A 3,276-nucleotide genomic window follows, 5' to 3' on the forward strand; every position below is an offset into this window, starting at 1 on the left:
TCTGGCCTGTGAGATGTGTAATGGCAGGTGCAGCTGCTGGGGGAAGCTTTACAGGGAGAGACATGCCTTCTTCTCCCATTGCTGACTGGAATGGACATATGGTGGGTGCTAGATCTTGGAGCAGAGTTAACTCAGGGAAAGATGCAGAAGGCAAAGTGAGGGGACAGAAGGAAGTTGAGTCCCTGATACCAGTTTAAGTCCCAAACCAGCCCCAGGTCACCTACCCCTGGCCTTCTACTGGAGAAAGAAATAAATTTGTATTTTGTTTAAAATTTTCTATTCCTAATTCTTACAGCTAGTCATTGATTATTTTAATACTCTAAATAGGGCAGTTGTATATTGGAGTAAGTATGGCAATCCAACCCAGTCTCTGTCTTCTTTTGTTTTGTTCAGCCCTAGACTATGTTGAGTGCCCTCACCTTTCACACCTCCTCCTCACCTTTTCTCCTGGGCCTTTTGTTCCCCCTGCCATGGTGAACAAAGACCCTCAGAGTCCCCACTCAGAGCCCACTTCCTCCAGCAGCTTGTTTTCGCTGGCATCTGGCCAACCTGGCTGTGTCCCAGCCACCACAGGAGCAGAGGCTCCCTGGCTCCCGCACCTCCTATGCCTCGGGTTGTACCCCGCAGCCTCTCCCCGCTGGTTCATCATCATGATTCCTTCCTCCTTATGCCATTCCCTGTCACTCTGTCACACTCGTGGAGAACCCAGCAGCTGGCTCCCAGTCAGGACCAGGCATCGGAAAGCAAAGGGGCCTAAGAGCTGAAGGGGCTAGTGGGGTCCCCACGAGCTCTCAGTACAATCTTGAGATCACAGCACCTCAGAAATCTCAGTCTTCAACATCCCCTCTAGCCGTCCCACTCCACCATGCCCTCTGCCTTTCAGAAATCTTCAGCCTCCTCATTCCTTCCTTCTGAGCCTTTCTCCTTCCCACCTAACTTCAATCATGCTACTTTTCATCCTGAGCTTGGGCCCACTGTCACTCTCTTGAGCCAGTTATTCCCTCTCCAGCCTCACCAGCATCTTTGAATGACTGTGCTCCCAGTCCCTCCCCCTGCCTCCTCTAGGACAGGAGTCAGCAGACTTTCTGTAGAGGGCAAGGCAGCATAAACCCACTCTGCTGGCTCTCTGCCCATTACTTATCTAGGTGTCACTTACTTCATTAGACTTACCTCCAGCCACATCTTCTATTAGGGAAACCCCTGCCCAAGGTGGATTTATTTATTTATTTATTTATTTATTTATTTATTTATTTATTTTTTAGTTTTATTTCTTGATTAAAGAGAGGAAGAGAGAGAGAGAGAAAGATGGATTTTTTTGTTCCAGTTATTTTTGCATTCATTGGTTGACTCTTGTATGTGCTCTAACTGGGGCTCAAACCCGCAACCTTGGTGTATCAGGATGATGCTCTCACCAACTGAGGAACCCAGCCAGGGAACCAAGGTGGATTTAGATCACTTCTCCTTCCTCTGTTCTCTCACACCATCCTGTGTGCACCTACCCCTTTCAAAGCACAAGGCTCAATAATCTCACTCCTTCTTGGCCCTGAAGTTCCACAAGGTCAAGGACAGGGTCTGGTTGGTGGTCCCCGGTACATAGTATTTGGTGGTACTTGGAAGATGCTAAGCAAAAGCATAAGTACATGTGTGGGATTTTTCACCATCTATTTCCCCACATCAGCCAATCTCCCATACTGCTGCTGGAGTTATCAAGGTTTGGTCACATGACTTTGCTGCTTATAAAACACTGTACTGGTTCCTCTGTGCTCTAACTTAGTTAGCCAGAGTCGACTTGCATTCACTGCTTTTGACCACAAGCACTTTATGCTGATTATGCCCAAATTTCTGGCCTAGAATTTTCTCTAGTTTTATAATAAAATTGCCTATTATACTTACCTATTTGAGTGTCTTGTAGGGAGCTGAAACTTAAAGAGCAGATGATCATTTTCCTCCTTAAACCTTCTTTCTCTCTTGTGTTTTTTTTTCAATAAAAAGCATTATCACCCACTCAGTTCCCCAAACCTGACATCTGGAGTCACCGCTAAGAGATGGGTTACGAGCATAAACTTGGCAGCCAGATAAATGGCTTCCAATGCTGCCTCTTTCACAAATACCTATGCGACCTCAAGCAAGTTCCTAAACCCTCTTGGACTAAATATGTAGACTCTCATCGTGGCAGTACCTACCTCTCCAGGTCAGTGAGAGAGGGCAGAATGATAGATCAAGCCAAGTTCTGGGCAGGTGCTACCACTTAGTAAACCCTGACCAAATATTAGCCCTTATTATTATAATGATCTTCTCTCTCCTTCACCCTATCATCCAACAAAGTCTGTAAATTCTATATTCTCATTATCTCTTAAATCTGTTTTATCCTTTCCATCCCCACTTTTATCTTCGTAATCCAGCCTTTTGTCCTCAATGGTCTGATGACTGCAGGAGTTTTCTAACCGGTCTTCTTGACTCCACTCTTGCCCCTTTTCAATCTTTTTTTCCCCATATTTCTAGTGTGGCTTTTTCTGGAAACCAACTCAGCCCGAGTCAGCTTCCGGCTGAGCTGAACTTCTTTCAGTTCCTCAAAAGGACAGAAGTCTGCTCTCCCTCAACAAATGCTGTTTCCTTTGCTGTGGCCTCTGGTCTCTGTAAGCCACTGCCACAGGCTGGCTCCCTCTTCTTTCTCTCCCCATGTAAACGTCAGGCTACCTGTCCACCTCTAGGGCTCTGTTAGAGATCCTACTTTCCATCAGCTTCCTCCAAAGTACCTCAGTGTCCCCTATTATAGCATTTGCCACATGTCACCAAATGATGTTCCCAGTGATTATTTTCCATCGCTAGCCTGGGAGCTCCATGAGACAGCCCCTGTATTGTTCACCACCATATGTATCTCTAGTATATATTTAACAAGGCCCTGGCCCATAATAGGAGCTCAATACATTTTATCAATTTGTTATTCCACTTACTTCTGCATTCATTGGTTGATTCTTGTATGTGCTCTGAAAGGGGATCAAACCTGCAACCTTGGTATATGGGGACAACATTCTAACCATTTGAGCTACCCTGCCAAAGCCCATTTTAAAATTATTTAATTTATTTTTAATGGGTAAATCATTCATATAGAAGAAAATCCAAAAGGTGCAAAGGGACATATGTAAAAGTAAGTATCTCTCTATCCTGATTCCCCAACCACCTTCGAAGTATCCTTCTAAGATATTTTATACAAATACAAGTATATAGGCACATATACTGTGGTTGTGGTAGGACCTTATACACAGTATTCTACAC

The sequence above is a fragment of the Saccopteryx leptura genome, chromosome 1 (genome assembly GCF_036850995.1).
Source record: "Saccopteryx leptura isolate mSacLep1 chromosome 1, mSacLep1_pri_phased_curated, whole genome shotgun sequence".
Classification (NCBI taxonomy): Eukaryota; Metazoa; Chordata; class Mammalia; order Chiroptera; family Emballonuridae; genus Saccopteryx; species Saccopteryx leptura.